Consider the following 19,270-nt stretch of genomic DNA (forward strand, 5'->3'; position numbering starts at 1 on the left):
CTTTGCTGGATTATCTGTATTTAGCTAGAAAGTGTACAGAGGATCATATGAGACCTTTACAGAGACAGACTGGGGAATGAATTTTATCACTCCTGTTCACAGTCCATTGACCAGAACACCAACACATGATCTCCATCTTACCTCAAAGGAATCAAGAAAATGAGAAAATGGGACTGGTGAGCATCTGTCTAGCCAGTCCTTGCCAGAGCACTAAGTGAAACTCCAAGTGTTAGTTGCTCAGTCATGTCCAACTCTTTGCCACCCCATGGACTGTAGCCCACCAGGCTCCTCTGTCCATGGAATTCTCCAGGCAAGAATACTGGAGTGGGTTGGCATTCCCTTCTCCAGGGGATCTTCCTGACCCAGGGATTGAACCCAGGTCTCCAGCACTGGAGGCGGATTCTTTACCATCTGAACCACCAAGGAAGCCCAAATGTTAGTTGTTCAGTCGTATCTGACTCTTTGTGCCCCCATTGTCTGTAGCCCACCAGGTCCCTCTCTCTGTAGTTTTTAAACTTGAGCTTTTCCCGTCTCTAAGTCTGTTTCCTTCCTCATAAAGTGAGGAGGATGGAAAAATGCCCTCTAAGGGACTTTCCAACTCTGACCATCTAAGGTCTATAACACTATCAAACCCCTGACTAGGTCTTGTAAACACTCAGTTGGACATGGTCTTTCTCAGTCCAAGAGGGAAGAACAATGCTCAGTGTTCCCCCAAAGATTTTCTGGTCTACACCTGCAGCCTCTGGGAAGTTTATTCACTTCCTAGAATTCCCAAGAATCAAGATAACCCCCTCTCTCAGGGTATAGCCTTACCCTAGGTCGTGGTACCAGTCCCTGCTACCTGGTGTGTATGCAAATACTAATGTGACCATGAAACTTCCTCCTTATCTTCTCTTCTTACAATTCTCAGGCTGTGGAAAGTGATGTCGCCCTTGGGCTCCTTCCCTAAGATTCTAGAGTACCAAGAGACAGGGGTGAAAGCTATATACACCCCAGCCCCAGACATCCTAGAAGAGGGTTTCACAAAAGGATAGGCTATGTCAGAGTGATTGTGTTCATGGGTTTTCTTCTTTTCTGCATTTTCTGATGTTTTGCAATTTATTTGTCTGTTATCTGACTCCTTGTTGGAGTTTTTAAATTTATTTCTTTGGCTGAGCAGAGTCTTAGTTGAGGTAGGTGGGATCTTCAGTTGTGGCATATGAACTCTTAGTTGCAGCATGTGGGATCTTGTTCCCCGACAATGGATGGAACCCCAACCCCCTGCATTGGGATCATGGAGTCTTAGCCACTGGACCACTGGGAGGGAAGTCCCCCATTGGATTTTAGACTCCACAGAGTCAGAGATCATGTCTACTTTATTACTGCATCTATAGGGGCCTATAATGATGCCTGGCATAAAGTAAATATTTTTGAGTGAAGAAATATTACTTAAAATCTTTTAGTCTAAGTTCAGGGCAACAGAATTTCTAGGGGGAATTATGTTAGTAATACATTCATATATTTGCCTACTTAGTAATGTTTTAATCTTACCAAAGTCTACTGTCAACACTAGGAATTTTAGAATAATGAGCAAGAAGCCAGTAACAGAGTATCCTTCAAGGTTTAACCTAAGCTTGGGGTTTCTTGGTGGCTCAGATGGTAAAGAATCTGCCTGCAATGCGGGAGACCCAAGTTCGATCCCTGGATCAGGAAGATCCCCTGGAGAAGGGAATGGCAACTCACTCCAGTATTCTTGCCTGGAGAATTCCATGGACAGAGGAGTCTGGCAGGCTACAGTCCATGGGGTTACAGAGTAGGACATGACTGAGTGACTAACATTTTCACTTTTCATTGGGGGCTCAAACAGGATATAAGTGCTGTTTCTCCAGGCTGGGAAGCATCTGCTCTGAGCGTTCGGTTGAGCGGCACTTTCTCCACATAGTGGAGTATGTGCCAGATTGTACTTATGTTGGACAATGGTCAGTTTCAGAGTATGAGCATGTGTTTTTAAACTAGACAGTGTAGCTGTCTCTTTTTAGTTCCATGAAGTGTAGGCATTAGCTTTACTCCTTATTTGTATATCAAATAAAATCCAGTCATCCTGCAGCTCCACTTGTCCCTGAAGAAAAGCTGCGACTCATCTCTCCTCAGCTTATGCTTTCAGTTTCACTGTGATCATTGTCTCTTTATTTACCACCCCACTTTATGAATTAAACACAATTTGTAAGATAAGTCGAGCTTCCCTGATAGCTCAGTTGGTAAAGAATCCGCAAACAAAAGGAGCAAAAATATCATATCATGTAAGTCAAGAATCTAGTGTGGAATAGAAACTCAGTAAATGGCCCTATCATTATTAATAGTTGTATAATTATTGGTATCTTCTCATATTAATTAGTAACTGCTACTTATTAAGACTTTGTGCTAAGTGTACTGCATGCCTTTTCTCATTAAGCCCTAACAGTGTTCCTATGAAATATTGTATTAGTCAAGGCTCTGCAGAGAAACAGAACTAGGCAGTCTGTCTGGCTCTCAAGGCTGACTGACCTCAGGTTATTTGCACCCTGCTTTGGGAACAGATCATGTCATTGGTTGGTTTTATTTCCCAATTAGAACATGACAAATTTTTATTCTAGAAACCCTGCTAATTTATTATTAAATCATGTACATTCAGTCAAGAGAAGTATATTTCTTTTTTCAAACAATTCACAAGAATGTTTAAGAAATTAGTCACTCATTGTGGAGAGCTGCAGTTTATAGACTGCCTCTCCCAAACCTGAGACCATTCCATTGCCTGATGTCCTTTGATACCATCACCCAAGTTGTTTCAGTGTGCCTGATGGAGATCAGACTTTTCTGTGATCCTGAATAAGTGCAATTGTATGAGATACCTGATTCAGCAAGTTATTGATGTCTAGAGATAAAGCTGGGCTTCTTTGGTGGCTCAGTGGTAAAGAATCCGCCTGCCAAGGCAGGAGACGCAGGTTTGATCCCTAGGTGTGGAAGATCTTCTGGAGAAGGAAATGGCAACGCACTCTAGTACTTTTGCCTGGGAAATCCCATGGACAGAGGACCCTGGAGGGCTACAATCCATGGGGTAGTAAAAGAGTCAGATACAACTTAGCGACTAAACCACAACAAGAGGTAAAGCTATACTCTTTTTTCACTAGGTTACTGATTATAACATCCAAAATGCAAATATGTTCTCTGGTGGCATTTAGGAAGTGGAATTACACATAACACCGTTGATTTTGGACAGAACCTCCTTGCAGATACTGAATATTCTCTGACTCTAGCTTTTTTATTGCTGTGGAACCCACTGAACTTTCAATTCACTTAAAATTCTTTATTATGTAACATTTGTTCTATACAGAAGAATATATGTAATGAAATTGTAAGTTGTGAATATAATAATAAAATCAAACAACTATGATTCCAGCTCAAAGTTAAAAATGAGAATTTTATCAGTACCCATTGACTCTACCTGTATACTCCTGCCTTGGCTCATTCCTCTGAGAATCACTCTTTATTACTTCTTTTACTTGTGTACTTTTTTTGGTAAGACTAGAAAGACTTGAGACATTTTGTGATTAAAAAAAAAAAAATCAGGGGGGCTCAAGAGGGAGGGGACCTATGTCCCCCATGCTGATTCATGCTGATGTATGGCAAAAACCATCACAGTATAATAATTATCCTCTAATAAAAAAAAAAAAAAGAAAAGAAATCAGTTCTAGTTCTCTCTACAAACTGAGAAATAAAAAGCATGATTTCCATGGCAGACACATCCCTTCCCCAAACCTTTGCTTCCCGTACACTTAAATATAGGCTACAATTATTACTTCTCTATTTAGAGATTATTGTGGTTTCAGTTTTCATTGTGTCCTTGTGGGTTTTTTCTGTTTTGGTTGCCATTATAAATGTCTCTTTTATTCCCCCATGTGGTCACTTTCTTAAAAACCTTGTTTAGCACATCTTCAATGGAGTGGGGTTTGACTGCATATCTACCAGCCTCAAGGATACTCAGATACTTTTGTTCCATTCCAAGTATAGAAACCAGGCAGTGATAATTTAGGCTCTGTAAAACTGTGAGGGAAGCAAAGAGCACGTGCATCTCTTAAGTGTATATAATGTGTCAAGCTTTTTTTGCCAGTTTCTTCCCAAGTCAAAATTCCTAATGGTCATTATGTCCTAGTTGTAACTGTCCCTATGTCTACATTACAGACGAGAAAACTGAGAAGTAATCACCCAGGGTCACACCACACTAAGTGGTGGAGCCAGTTTTCGGATGCGTCTTTTGTGGGTATCGTGGGTGGGGGGGACAGTTCAGCCTAATGAGAATCAGGCAGTCTCATTCCTAGATATCTGCCCCCTCCTTTCTTGTGGAAATGGTAGTGCCGGTCCTCTTGGTTCACTTCCCAGGGACTTTGTGGAGCTTAGTGCAGTAATGCCTAGAATTTCAGAGGACAGATACTATCACCATCAAAGGCATTGCTTATTTTAGTTTCTGGTGGTCAGGCAATGAGTGGACATTTAGTCCTGGATCATCATTTACAGAGACCAGCAGAGCAGAACGCCTCTATTCAGACATGATGCCAAATTTCAGGTCACCCCTGTGTTCACCCATTTCCATTTACCAAATCTGCTCACACAGACTGAGTTGTGTATCTGGCCCTTTCCTACCCCTGCAAGGCCCCTCACCAAACTAATGTGGAGTCAGGACCCTGAGGGAGGACGTCAAGAAACAAGACCCCAAGGACACGGACTCAATAATAAGCTCACAAATATTTAAATAATGTTTTAAAATAGTATATGTAGATATAAAATAGGTTAACTCATCTCAGAGCTCCAGGGTATAGCACCAGGAAAATAACTTTGAACACAGAAAATGGTCACAGTTCTGAGAGCCTTTCACAAATGAAAGAGCCTGCGTATAACCAGTGGCACCCACCAATGCCATTGCTGATTCTATTTCTTTGATCAAAGAATCTGACTACCTAAAAATGATGATTCTTTTCCAACTTCTCTCTGGTTCTGGTATTAGGTTGGTTTTCTTCAACAACCTGCTGATTAGTCTTGGCCATGAGGAACACTGTGTGCGTGTTAGCATTCTGAAGGTGGTTTGGAGATTTTCTCCCACTGAGTTGATAAACTTCCTCCTTCTTAACGGTTTTCTAAGAGTCCAATCCTAATCATTGCCTTATTTCCAAATTCTCCACATATGTTGCTCAGGAAGCATAATTAGTTGTTAACCACAGAGGCTGGTTCTCACCAACTGCTGGATTCAACCTGTAGAAAACTGGACAAAGCATGACCAAGCCTCTCAGGAGCCTAGAGCAACTCCAAAGTGAAGAAAGTGAACTCAATTTGTATTGTGTAAATTGCACCCCCTCAAACAGTCTCAGGAAGTATCACAGCTTCCTGATTGCAAACCCAGATAAAGTTGAAGGCCACAGCTGCTAAGGACAAAAGCCACCAACCTAAAAAATGAAGAAAAACGGCATCTAAAGGCTGCAGTTGTGAGAAAGTCCCACTAGATATATCGTGGACTAAAAGAGCATTCAGATAATGGGGTCTGTGTCTCACAAAAATAAAGATCACCTGGCGCTTTGGGAGAGTAGAGAAAAGGGGGGATCTGAGAGCTCTGAATGTTAAGTCAGTTCTGCATGACCCTATCACTGAAGAGCATTTTGAATCTGATGAAGAAGCATGTCAGGGATATAGGTTGAGATGATGGGAGCCTATGAGTTGTAACACTAAGAAGGAAAACCTTACCCCTTAAACTATCTTCTCTGCTCAACTTGCTTTCAGTGCCTGCTGTTAAATATAAAAGTCACTATGTACTCTCAATATTAAGAAAAAAGACTCTGGGAATTCTCTGTTGGTCCAGTGATTGGGAGCTTCCGCTGCAGCTGGCACAGGTTTGATCTCTGGTCAGGAAACTGAGTGAAAGCGAAAGTCACTCAGTCGTGTCAGACTCTTTGCGACCCTGTGGACTATGCAGTCCATGGCATTCTCCAGGACAGAATACTGGAGTGAGCAGCCTTTTCCTTCTGCAGGGGATCTTCCCAACCCAGGGGTTGAACCCAGGTCTCCTGCATTGCAGGCAGATTCTTTACCAGGTGAGCCACAAGGAAAGTCCAAGAATACTGGAGTGGGTAGCCTATCCATTCTCCAGCTGATCTTCCCGACCCAGGAATTGAACCAGGGTCTCCTGCATTGCAGGCAGATTCTTTACCAACTGAGCTGTCAGGGAAGCCCTGTCAGGGAACTAAGATCCCACAAAACAACAACAACAACAGCAACAAAAACCACTGCAGCTTGAAAAGAAGATCAGGATTGATTGCAAAGGGCAGAGTCCAAATTCCTTTGCTGATTGGTTGTGTGACTTTGGACAATTTAATCCTATTTGCCTTATTTGTTAAATGCAAAGAATATTATCTACTTGTAAGGTTATTGTGAGATTGGGGATTATCCCAAACAAGGGCAGGCATTCGACATGTAATAGTTGTTATGTTACTATTGTTAACCAGTGTCTCTGAAATTTATCACGTAGCACCCAATTTGAATCATGACAGGGCTGGAAACTTCCACTTCTGGTAGTATTATGGGTTAGATACCCGAAACAACCTTCCAGAAGGAGGTAACTAAATTTCTTGGTAAAATATTTTTAAAGAATTGTAAATACACTCAAAGTAAGGAATTTGTTGGTGCTTCCCAGGTGGCACAGTGGTGAGGAATCCGCCTGCCAATGCAGGAGACACAAGAGAGGCAGGTTTGATTCCTGGGTGGGGAAGCTCCCTTGGAGGAGGAAATGGTAGCCCAGTCCAATATTCTTGCCTGGGAAAATCCACGGACAGAAGAGCCGGGTTGGACTACAGCCCATGGGGTCTCAAAAAGTTGGGTTTCTGAGCACACACACACAGTTAAAGTAGGAAATCTGGTCAGGAAACAGGTACCAAGCTGGCTATAACCTTAAAGCATTGTTTCAGACTTCACAGAGTCCTTCCTCCATGATGCCTGCATGAAGCAGAGCATGGACTTGGGAATTAAAGCCTGGGATGACCAAGGTGGAGACGAACAGAAAACCTGCCATATTACGCCCTCAGTGTAAGGGATGAATAACAAATCACACTGCACAGGAGGTAATGAAGAAATGTCTATATTCACCTTACTGTTGGCAGAAATCTTTGAGGATTCATAAATCATGTTGGTCCTCATATGTGTTCTCTGTTAGGATTCTTTCATTTAAATGCTAATTGTTAGGTTAAAATTTTAATCCAACTATAGTCCCAGATTGGTAGCCCTCCAGGCAACTGATAGAAACAAATAGAAATTTCTCTGTAGAAACTTGACTTTAATTCAGATCTCAAAGAATCCCTGCCAGTTGAGTTCTAAGGAAAATGGGAAGCTTACAATTTTTTATTTTATTTATTTATTGACTTACAATTAACATACAATATTATATTAGTTTCAGGCATATAATATAGTGATTCAATATATTTTTAAATGTTTATGTATTAATTTGTATTTTTTGGCTGCACTGGGTCTTCGTTGCTGTGCATGGGCTTTCTCTAGTTGCAATGAGTCGGGGCCTACTCTCTAGTTGTGGTATGTGGGCTTGTCATTGCAGTGGCTTCCCTTGTTGCAGAGCACAGGTTCAGTAGTTGTGGCTCATGGGCTTAGCTGCTCCCTGGCTTGGGGACACTTCCAGAAGCAGAGATTGAACCCATGTCCCCTGCATTGGCAGGAGGATGCTTAACCACTAGTCCACCAGGGAAATCCTGATTTGATATTTTTATACATTATGAAATTTTCACCACAGTAAGTCTAGTAATCATCTGTCACCATACAAAGTTATTATAATAGTATTAACTATAATCCCTATGCTGTGTATTACATCCCTGTGACTTACTTATTTTATAGCTGGAATTTCTTTAAAAATTGAAGTATAGTTGACTTATAATGTTCTCTGCCATACAGAAAAGTGACTCAGTCATATATGTACATATACATTGTTTTTTACATTCTTTTGCATTATGGTTTATCCCAGGAGACTGGATATAGTTCCCTGTGCTATACAGTATGGAGAAGGCAATGGCAACCCACTCCAGTACTTCTGCCTGGAAAATCCCATGGATGGAGGCGCCTGGTAGCCTGTAGTCCATGGGGTCGCTAAGAGTCGGACACGACTGAGCGACTTCACTTTCACTTTTCACTTTCATGCATTGGAGAAGGAAGTGGCAACCCACTCCAGTGTTCTTGCCTGGAGAATCCCAGGGACGGGGGAGCCTGATGGGCTGCTGTCTATGGGGTCGCACAGAGTCGGACATGACTGAAGTGACTTAGCAGCAGCAGCAGCAGCTATACAGTAGGACCTTGTTTATCCATTCTAAATGTAACAGTTTGCATTTCAGTTCAGTTCACTTCGGTTCAGTCGCTCAGTTGTGTCCGACTCTTTGCAAGCCCATGGACTGTAGCATGCCAGGCCTCCCTGTCCATCACCAACTCCCGGAGTTCACTCAAACTCATGTCCATCAAGTCGGTGATGCCATCCAGCCATCTCATCCTCTGTCGTCCCCTTATCCTCCTGCCCCCAATCCCTCCCAGCATCAGGGTCTTTTCCAATGAGTCAACTCTTGGCATGAAGTAGCCAAAGTATTGGAATTTCAGTTTTAGCATCAGTACTTCCATTGAACACCCAGGACTGATCTCCTTCAGAATGGACTGGTTGGATCTCCTTGCAGTCCAAGGGACTCTCAAGAGTCTTCTCCAACACCACAGTTCAAAAGCATCAATTCTTCGGTGCTCAGCTTTCTTCACAGTCCAACTCTCACATCCATACCAAACCCAAACTCCCAGACCATCCCTCTCTTTCCCCCTATTCCCTTGGCAACCACAAATCAGGTCTCTATGTCTGTGAGTCTGTTTTGTAGATAGGTTCATTTATGCCATATTTTAGATGCCATGTATAAGTGATATCATATCGAACTTGTCTATTTCTGACTCACTTCACTTAGTATGATGGTCTCTGGTTGCATCCATGTTGCTGCAGATGGTGTTATCTCATTCTTCTTTATGGCTGAATAGTATTCCATTGTATATGTGTCCATATCTTCTTTAACCATTCCTCCATCGATAGACATTTAGGTTGTTTCCATGTTTTGACTATTGTGAATAGTGCTGTTATGAACATAGGGATGCATGTATCTTTTATATATATATATAAAATTTTATTTATTTATTTTATTATTTTTGGCTGTGCTGGGTCTTTGTTGCTTCCTGGGCTTTTCTCTAGTGGTAGCAAGTAGGGGCTACTCTCTAGTTGCAGTATGCAGGCTTCTCACTGCAGTGGCTTCTCTTGTGGAGCATGGGCTCTAGGGCACTCAAGCTTCAGTAGCTGCAGCTCCAGAGCACAGGCTCAGTAGTTGTGGCACATGGGCATAGTTGCCCTGTGGCATGTGGGATCTTCCCAGACCAGGGATTGAATGTGTATCTCATACATTGGCAGGCAGATTCCTTACCACTGAGCTACCAGGGAAGCCCTGCACATATCTTTTTGAATTATAGTTTTGTCCAGGTATATGCCCAGGAGTGGGATTGCTGGATCATGTGGTAATTCTATTTTTAATTTTCTGAGGAACCTCTATACTGTTTTCCAAAGTTGCATCACCAACTTACATTCCCACCAACAGTATAGGAGAATTCCCTTTTCTCCACACCCTCTCTTGCGCTTATTATTTGTAGACTTTTTAATGATAGCCATTCTGAAAGTCCCAGATTTGCCAAAGCAATCCTGAGGAATAAAAACAAAGCAAGAGGCATCACTCTCCCAGACTTCAGACAATACCACAAAGCTACAGGAATCAAAACAGTGTAGTATTGGTACAAAAACAGACATGTGGATCAATGGAGCAGAATAGCTGCTGCTGCTAAGTCGCTTCAGTTGTGTCCGACTCTGTGTGACCCCATAGATGGCAGCCCACCAGGCTCCCCCGCCCCTGGGATTCTCCAGGCAAGAACACTGGAGTGGGTTGCCATTTCCTTCTCCAATGCATGAAAGTGAAAAGTGAAAGTGAAGTCACTCAGTCATGTCCGACTGAGTGCCCCCAAATAAACCCACACACCTATAGTCAATTAATCTTCAACAAAGAAGGCAAGAATATGAAATGAAAAAAAGACAGTCCCTTCAGCAAGCCATGTCAAAAGTTGGACAGCTGCATGTAAATCAATGAAATTAGAATACACCCTTACACTATGCACAAAAATAAACTCAAAATGGCTGATAGACTTAAATGTAACACATGACACCATAAAACTCCTAGAAGAGAACATAAGCAAAACATTCTCTAACATAAATTGTACCAATGTTTTCTTAGGTCCGTCTCCCAAGGCAATAGAAATAAAAACAAAAATAAACAAATGGGACCTAATTAAACTTACAAGCTTTTAAACAGCAAAGGAAACCACAAAAGAAAAAAAAGAAAGAAAGAAAGAAAGGCAACCTACAGAACGGGAGAAAATATTTACAAATGATGTGACCATCAAGGGCTTAATCTCCAAAACACACAAATAGCTGATACAACTCAATAACGACAACAAAAACTAAACAATCCTATCAAAAAATGTGCAAAAGACCTTAACAGACATTTTTCCAAAGAAGACATACAGACGGCTAGTAGGCACATGAAAAGATACTCAGCATCACTAATTATTCAGTTCAGTTCAGTCGCTCAGTTGTGTCTGACTCTTTGCGACCCTATGAATCCCAGCACGCCAGGCCTCTGTCCATCACCAACTCCCGGAGTTCACTCAGACTCACATCCATCAAGTCAGTGATGCCATCCAGCCATCTCATCCTCTGTCGTCCCCTTCTCCTCCTGCCCCCAATCCCTCCCAGCATCAGAGTCTTTTCCAATGAGTCAACTCTTCGCATGAGGTGGCCAAAGTACTGGAGTTTCAGCTTTAGCATCATTCCTTCCAAAGAAATCCCAGGGCTGATCTCCTTCAGAATGGACTGGTTGGATCTCCTTGCAGTCCAAGGGACTCTCAAGAGTCTTCTCCAACCCCACAGTTCAAAAGCATCAATTCTTTGGCGCTCAGCTTTCTTCACAGTCCAACTCTCACATCCATACATGACCACTGGAAAAACCATAGTCTTGACTAGACGGACCTTTGTTGGCAAAGTAATGTCTCTGCTTTTCAATGTGCTATCTAGGTTGGTCATAACTTTTCTTCCAAGGAGTAAGCATCTTTTAATTTCATGGCTGCAGTCACCATCTGCAGTCATTTTGGAGCCCCCAAAACTAAAGTCTGACACTGTTTCCACTGTTTCCCCATCTATTTCCCATGAAGTGATGGGACCAGATTATTAGAGAAATGCAAATCAAAAGTACAATTAGGTACTGCAATTTTTTTTAAATCATAAGACAAACACTGAAAACAAGACACCATGAATGAGAATGGCTGGAAACAAATTTCAGCAGATAGACCCGCAGATGTATCAGATATTGGAATTATTGACACTAAAACAGAAAATATGTATTTTTTAACTTGTCATTGAATTGTTAGGACAAGAAGTAACTACTTTTGTTATTTTTAACATTTGGATATTCAGCAGTAACAGAATTAAGTACCTAGAGTATTCTTAGAAATTTAATAGAATTTTTTTTACAGCTTTGACCTTTCTCTATGTCACATTAGGATTGGCTGGTGATTCTATCCCCACAGGTTACTGAGGCTATAAAAAGAGAAAGGAACTAAATAACTAGCAAATTAGATGTATTATATTAAAAGCCCAAAGAGGAAGTCTGTGGCTTCATAATTCATGGAATGTATAAGATGTCAAGGGTTTCCCTGGTAGCTCAGCTGGTAAAGAATCCACCTTCAATGCAGGAGACCCAGGTTCAATTTCTGGATTGGAAGATACCCTGGAGAAGGGATAGGCTACCCACTCCAGTATTCTTGGGCTTTGCTGGTGGCTCATCTGGTTAAGAATCTGCCTGTAATGCAGGAGACCTGGGTTCGATCCCTGAATTGGGAAGATCCCCTGGAGGAGGGCATGGCAACCCACTTCAGTATTCTTGCCTGGAGAATCCCCATAGACAGAGGAGCCTGGCGGGCTGCAGTACGTGGGGTCGCAGTCAGACACGACTGAACAACTAAGCACAGCACAGCACATAAGGTATCAAACCATCTGGATGACAAGGTAGTAGTAAGTGGGAAGGTAGGGGGGTGCTTTTTAAAAATTTAATTAATTTTTGGCTGTGCTGGGTCTTCATTGCTGCTCAGGCTTTCTCTAGTTGCAGCGAGCAGGGGCTACTCTCTAGTTGCAGCATATAGGCTTCTGATTGTGGTGGCTTTTCTTGTTGCAGAGCACAGACTCTAGGGCACATAGGCTTCCATAGTTGCATCTCCTGGGCTGTAGAACATAGGTTCAATAGTGTTGAGTAGTTGTGCATGGGCTTAGTTGCTCCATGGCATGTGGGACCTTCCTGGACCAGGGATCAAACCTGTGTCTCCTGCATTGGCAGGCATATTCTTTACCTCTGAGCCACCAGGGAAGACCATGGGGGATGTTTTTAATCCTTGCTAATAACAGATTTGTTAAACTCTTAGAATTCAACTTCAAAATAATGTTTTACATTCCAGTAATCTAGGATTAGAAACAAAGATGTTTCAGGGGACTGCTGATAGCACTCCTTTCCCTTTCGATGCCAAGTAGGCAGCTCTGATGAACGCTGCCCTGTAAAGATTGGTCAGTGCCAGTGACCGAAACTAACTTGAGGTGACTAAAGCAGGAGGGACTGTATTAGGGCATAGATTAACTCTGGTTTATTCTAATTAAAGGCAGCATTTTTATTCCTACTTTCCCATATAGAAGAACAAAACAAAACAAAAAGTACTATATTAATTATCTGCTTGCCCCTTCCACCAACATCTCTGGCTCACTCTATATCAGAGTGAAAGGACAGCATGAAGTATTTAAAAATTTTTGCTTATATGGAAGTATTTAGCTAACTTCTTAATTTTTTTGTTTATTTAGCTAACTTCTAAGTAGGTGACTTGACTTTAAGATATTCATGTCACTAAGGTATTTGAGTCATATTTGCAAAAAGAGTTTACACAACAGTGTAAAACAAAATAGAAGAAATATCAATGTGATATTTAGGTGATAAAATTGATAAATCTTTTATGGGTAACAAAATGTGTACATTCTTTGTATGTTGAGAATAACAGGAAACTACTAACCAAATAGTTCAAAACAGACATTCTCTGTTAAATCAGATAAGGAAATATCTATATTTAATATATCTAAAGAAATTAAATGAATGCTTGACATTATGAACAGAGAATAATGGCAATAAAGAATGACTAAGCAGATTTGAAAGAAAATAGAACTTCTAGAAGTAAAAAGGGAACAAAGAACAGATGGGATAAATAGAAAACAGTTATTAATAGCAAGATATTAGACGCAAACCCAGCCATATCAATAATCCCATTATATAGAAAGGTAAATGATTTAAACCAGTGCTATCCAATACAGAAGCTACTAGCCACATGTGGCTATTGAGCATTTTAAATGCAGTTAGTGTGACTGAGGAACTGATTTTTAAATTTTAATAATTTAAATTTAAATAGGCATAAGTCCCAAATCACCGCAGATGGTGACTGCAGCCATGAAATTAAAAGATGCTTACTCCTTGGAAGGAAAGTTATGACCAACCTAGACAGCATATTCAAAAGCAGAGACATTACTTTGCCAACAAAGGCCCGTCTAGTCAAGGCTATGGTTTTTCCAGTGGTCATGTATGGATGTGAGACTTGGACTGTAAAGAAAGCTGAGCGCCGAAGAATTGATGCTTTTGAACTGTGGTGTTGGAGAAGACTCTTGAGAGTCCCTTGGACTGCAAGGAGATCCAACCAGTCCATCCTAAAGGAAATCAGTCCTGAATATTCGTTGGAAGGACTGATGTTGAAGCTCAAACTCCAATACTTTGGCCACCTAATGTGAAGAACTGACTCATTTGAAAAGACCATGATTCTGGGAAAGATTGAGGTAGGAGAAGGGGACAACAGAGGATGAGAGGGTTGGATGGCATCACTGACTCAATGGACACGAGTTTGGGTAAACTCCGGGAGTTGGAGGCTCCAGGACAGGGAGACCTGGCGTGCTGCAGTCCATGGGGTCACAAAGAATCGGACATGACTGAGTGACTGAACTGAACTGAACTGAGAGCTCCTGTTAAGGAAGTTTTAATGAAGCACTGTGGACATGGTCTTCTTAGAACAAGCAAAATGGCTCTGGAGGCAGTGGAGGTGGGGTAGTCATATGATATTAATATGGGGAAATGCTTGATTCCATTCTCTTTGCTTCTGAAGTGGCTGGTGGCTACTGTATTGGGCAGCACAGTTCCAAACATTCTGATTAAAAGGCAGAGATTACCTGAGTAGATGACAAAGCAAGATCTAATTATATGCTACCTACAACAAAGATCTATCTTACATATAGACACAAATAGGTTAAAAGTAAGAGAATAGTAGATATATATCATGGAGATATATCATGATAAAAGTAATTAAAAGAAGGCTGATCTACCTGTATTAATGTCAGACCAAACTGATTACAGAGCAAAAAATTACCAGAGATAAAGAGAATGATTTCATAGGGACAGAAGGGACAAGACCTCAAGAAAATGTCATAATCTTACATAATGCAACTAAAAGCAGAGCTTAAAAATATATGTGGCAAAAACTAATAAAACTGAGAGGAAAAAAGATATACAATCATAGTCAGATTTTTCAACTCTGTTCTCTAATAGACCTCTGTGATGGCTTGGACAGTAAAGAATCTGCCTGCAATGTGGGAAACCCGGGTTCAATCCCTGGGTTGGGAAGATGCCCTGAGGTAGGAAATGTTAACTCATGCCAATATTCTTGCTTGGAGAATTCCATGGACAGAGGAGCCTGGCAGGCTACAGTCTATGAGGTCCCAATGAGTTGGACACAACTGAACACACATATTCAGTTGTGTGTGTGTAACACACACATATTCTCTAAATAATTGGTAGAACAAATAGACATAAGTAACAGTATTCAGTAAACTTAGTCAACTGACATATATACAGAACATTCTATCCAACAGGAGCAGGATACATATTTTTTAAAGTACACATAAAACACATATTCTTTTTAAAATTAAAAAAAAGATTATTTACCAACATAGACCATATTCTGAGCCACAGAAGAAATACCAATATATTTTAAGTGATTCAAATATGCAAATTTTATTTCTGATCATAATGGAATTAAATTAGAAATCAATAACAAAGATATCTTGAAATATCCTAATATTTAGAAGCAAAATATCATGCTTCTAAGTATCACATGAGTCAAGGAGGAAATAAAAAGGAAACTTAGAAAGTATTTTGAATTGATAAAAATAAAAATACACATCAACATCTGTGGGATTCAGTAAAGAGTGCTTAGAGGGAAGTTTATATCACTGAATACCTATATTAGAATTGTTATTTCCCCAGAAACTAGAAAAGGAAGAATAAACAACACTCAAAGTAAGCAGGAGGAAGGCAATAAAAAGATAAGACCAGGACTTCCTTGGTGGTCCAGTGGTTACGAATCTGCCTGCCGATGAAGGGGACATGGGTTTGACCCCTGGTCCAGGAAGATGCCACATGCCATGGGGCAGCTAGGCCCACGCACCACAACTTTGGAGCCCATGTGCCCTAGAGCTGGTGCTCTGCAACAAAAGAAGCCACTGCAATGAAAAGCTTGTGCAGGGAAACTAGGCAGTGGCAGCTCCCACTTGCTGCAACTAGAGAAAGCCCACAGACAGCAACAAAAGCCTAGGGCAGCCAAAAAGTAAAATTGAAATTTTAAAAACCACAGTGTAATACAACTACGTATCAACTAGAATAGCTATAAGCAAAAAGCCTCACAAGGATGTGGAGAACTGGAACTCTCATTCGCTGCTGATGGAAATGTAAAATGATACAATCACTTTGGAAAACCTTTGGCAGTGTCTTTAAAAGAAGTTAAAAGTATGTGTACAATATAACTCAGCTATCCCATTCCTAAATATTTACCTAAGAAATGAAAGCTTATGTCCATAACAAGATGTACATGAAATGTTCATAACAACTTAATTTGTAACAGCCAAGAACTGGAAATATCCAACAAGTGACAAGATAAACTGTTATATCTGTATAGTGGAGTACTACTCAGCAATAAAAACAGCAACAATTGATAGACCTGACAACACTGACAAATTCTCGAATAATTTTGTTGAGTGAAAGAAATCACACTTAAAAAAAAGAAGTCATGCTGTATAATTACATATGTATAAAATTCTAGAAAATGCAAATTAATCTATAATGATAGAAGCAAATCAATGATTGTTTGAAAAGAGATAGTAGTAGGGAAAAACTGGAGAAAAAGTTTTAGTGATAAATGATTTATTTATTATTTTGGTTGCCGTGATGATTTCATGAGTATATCTGTATGTCAAAATTCATCGAAGTGTACACACTGAATAGGTACAGTTTATTTTATGTTGATTATGCCTCAATAAGGCTGTACCCCTCAATGCATTAAAAAGAAGTTAGTCATAGATGAAGAAAATCAGAGAACTGAATATCTGAAGATATTTCCACATGTATTAGACTAACATAAAAAGAGAACCCTATTATAAAGAGACTAGTTCGTTGAGTTCCGTTCAGTTGCTCAGTTGTGTCCGACTTTTTGCGACCCCGTAGACTGCAGCATGCCAGGCTTCCCTGTCGATCACCAACTCCTGGAGCCTGCTCAAACTCATGTCCATTGAGTCGGAGATGCCATCCAACCGTCTCATCCTCTGTTGTCCCCTTCTTCTTCTGCCTTCAATCTTTCCCAGATTCAGGGTCTTTTCTAATGAGTCAGTTCTTCACATTAGGTGGCCAAAGTATGGGAGTTTCAGCTTCAACATCAGTCCTTCCAATGAATATTCAGGACTGATTTCCTTTAGGATGGACTGGTTGGATCTCCTTACAGTCCAAGGGACTCTCAAGTGTCTTCTCCAACACCACAGTTCAAAAGCATCAATTCTTTGGTGCTCAGCTTTCTTTATAGTCCAACTCTCACATCCATACATGACTACTGGAAAAACCACAGCCTTGACTAGACGGACCTTTGTTGGCAAAGTAATGTCTCTGCATTTTAATATGCTGTCTAGGTTGGTCATAACTTTCCTTCCAAGGAGTAAACGTCTTTTAATTTCATGGCTGCAGTCACCATCTGCAGTGATTTTGGAGCCCCCCAAAAATAAAGTCTGCCACTACTTCCACTGTTTCCCCATCTATTTGCCATGAAGTGATGGGACCAGATCACTAAGATAATGGGGCCATGATCTTAGTTTTCTGAATGTTGAGTTTTAGGCCAACTTTTCTGCTCTCCTCTTTCACTTTCATCGAGGCTCTTTAGTTCCTCTTCTCTTTCTGCCATAAGGGTGGTGTCATCTGCGTATCTGATGTTATTGATACTTAAATAACCTAAGATACTAATGTACCTTAGGCTAATGTAAAGGTCCAATAAGCAGAGTTCTAGGAAAATATAGTAAGAATGCAAAAGAGCCAGTATTTCTTAGATCCAGGAAACACAGTGAATTTCAAGCAGCATGTATTAAAATATATTCTCCCCTAGACACATCATAGTGAAATCATAGTGAAACAGCAGAATACAAACAAATTGAAAGAGAGCAAGAGATTGAGAGTGAGATCTTAAAGTACCCAGAGAAGAGAAAAATCACCTATAGAAATGAACAATTAGACTCATAATTCACTTTGTAAGAACAAGTCTAGAAGAAAACACATTGTATGAGTTTCTTCAATGTGCTGAGAAAAGATAGCTATCAATCTAGAACTCCATGTCCCATAAAGCTTTATTTCATGGAAAGGTATTACACAAAAAATATTCCTAGGAAATCAAAACAGAGAAAAGCAATAAAAACATCCTGTCCTGCTCCCAATAACCTGAGAGAGTATATCATACAAAGACCCTCAGTAAAGGAGATCCTAAAGGATGTACTTTAGAATAAAAAGTGAAAAGCTTGAGGTACAAAAAGGAATGTTAAATAAACGTATCGGTAAATATGAAGTCATATCTCAAATATAGACTGTGGTAAAACATACTATAACAAAGTCTAATTTTTGGAGGGAAAATAGACTACAGTAAAGATACTGGGCTTATAGTAGAATTAAAATTGTCCAAGGTCCTTGGTTATTTAGGAGTAAAGTGAAGAGAATTACTTTAGACTTTAAGTCAGCATCCTGGAGAAGGAAATGGCAACCCACTCTAGTATTCTTGCCTGGAGAATCCCATGGACGGAGGAGCCTGGTGGGCTACAGGCCACGGGGTAGCAAAGAGTCTGACACGACTGAGCGACTTCACTTTCACTTAAGTCAGCATGCTAAACCAGCTAGTGGAATCCCTGAAAAATAAACAGTGGGTATATTTTTCAAACAATTAGAAGGAAATGGAAGTAGAAAAAAAAATCAATTCAAGAGGAGGCAAAGCAAAGGAGTTCCAGGGTGATCCAGTGGTTAAGACTGTGCTTCCAATGCAAGGGCCACAGGATCAATCCCTGGTCGGGGAATTAAGATTCCCACATGCTACGTGGCATGGCCAAATTTAGTAAGAGGAAGCAAAGCAAGAAAGAGGGAAAAAAAATAACAGATAGTAATAGGATCTAGTGCATTTAGAATGATGCCTGACATATTATCATTTTAATAATATTCTTTTACTAACAAATAATGATATACAACAAATAACAATTATTGTTGTTATAACTGTTATTTCTGTGTTGGTAGAGCTCTGTGGCATTCAAGACAAGGACCTTTTTAATAAGCAAGTTCTAATTCTCGCTGTTCCTTGATATTAACAAGTCAGTAATACTAATTAAAAGACAGGTGGTAATCTGTAGGAATTTAAAAGCTCTATTATTCTCAAGGTGTATAAACTTAGGCTAGTCATTCACACTTGGGGCCGTAGTTTGTTCATCTGTAAAATGAGGGAGTTGGAGGGGGTTGGAAGACAAGTTCAAATTGGGTGGTTCTGTATTTTGAAGTCCTCATTAACCAAAATAACGAGAAAATCTTACTCAAACCAAAACAAAAAATGGGGTGTGTGTGTTCAGAAATAGTTTGGGTGAGTGGTCGTTTCACAGCACTCACAACAGACACTCACAAGAAGTTCAGTCCCCGTGGAGTAGGAAGCAGTATTTTTGCTCTATACCAGAACTTGACAA

This window comes from Bos indicus x Bos taurus, chromosome 3, assembly GCF_003369695.1.
Source record: "Bos indicus x Bos taurus breed Angus x Brahman F1 hybrid chromosome 3, Bos_hybrid_MaternalHap_v2.0, whole genome shotgun sequence".
In the NCBI taxonomy this organism is placed as follows: Eukaryota; Metazoa; Chordata; class Mammalia; order Artiodactyla; family Bovidae; genus Bos; species Bos indicus x Bos taurus.